Source organism: Bison bison, unplaced genomic scaffold (assembly GCF_000754665.1).
Source record: "Bison bison bison isolate TAMUID 2011002044 unplaced genomic scaffold, Bison_UMD1.0 scf7180017847990, whole genome shotgun sequence".
Taxonomy (NCBI): Eukaryota; Metazoa; Chordata; class Mammalia; order Artiodactyla; family Bovidae; genus Bison; species Bison bison.
In genome coordinates, this window is record NW_011478563.1 from 16,655 (window position 1) to 17,756 (window position 1,102).

Consider the following 1,102-nt stretch of genomic DNA (forward strand, 5'->3'; position numbering starts at 1 on the left):
GCCCGGTCTGGACCCAGCTCTCGGTCTGCGGACAGCTGCCCCAGCGCCCCTCCCCCACAATGCTCCTCCAGGCCTGGGGTCTCCCAGCCCCTGTGGAGGGCGGCTCCTGGCTTCTGTGGAGGACCTCCCAACCCTGCCCTGCTGCTTTACGTACAAGCTGAGCACAGATTCGGTCAAAGCTGTGCGGTGGTGGTGGTGTACCGAGCTGAGAACACTGGCTCTGGTTCCGCTGGCCCAGCCCAGCCCTGCTGTGCACATGGCCCTTGGTCGGTGCTCCCTGACTCCCACCTGCGGCGAGCCTAAGTCTGGGGCTTCACAGACACCCTAGACTGGCCCTCCCAGACTGTGCCCCCACCCGCCACACCCACGCCACCTCTTGTCCCACCTGCCGAGGCCTTGAGTGAGCCCACTCTTGCGTGGCACCCCCAGCAGGGCCCCTGCTCTGAACCCCTGCGTGGACATTTGCTGGCGGGCCGCGTGTCTGGGGAGGGGGGCCTGCCCGCCTTCAGGTCAGGCCCTCAGCAGTCCCCCCGGCCGGAATCGGTGACCATCTGTGACCTTTTGTGGGGCCTCATGGAGTCGGAACTGGATGAACTGGACCCTGGGCTGCCAGCCTTGTCTCTACACAGCTGCCCTCGGCCTGCTCAGGCCCTGGGATGGCAGGTCCCTGCTGGTGGCCGACAAGGCCCTGCTCCGTCCGGACCCTGCGAACCCCCGCTGCCTCTCAGCCCCTCCTCCAGCACAGCGCTGCCTCCTCCCAGATGCCCACCCCACCCCTACCGGGCCTCACCCTGTGGCTGGAGGCCGGGGCTGGAGGCCGCTGGGCCTGGGGCCCAGTCAAGGGTGGTGCCTGCGGGGCAGTGATTGTGGGTGGTCCGTCCCCTCTGGGTGCTCAGGACCCAGCTCCGAAGGGGCACTCGCCTCCCAGGGCCTTGGCTGTCAGGGGCCCCGGGGGCCGGGCTGGGGTGTGGGGTCACAGAGCGGACCCTCATGGGGTACCTGGCGGCCCCCAGAGGGAGAAAAATGGGCTCCTCTGAGCAAGAGTCCAGAAAAAGCGCAGAGCAGACGGAAGACGGGGCGGGAGCCCGGGGCGGCGGACAGC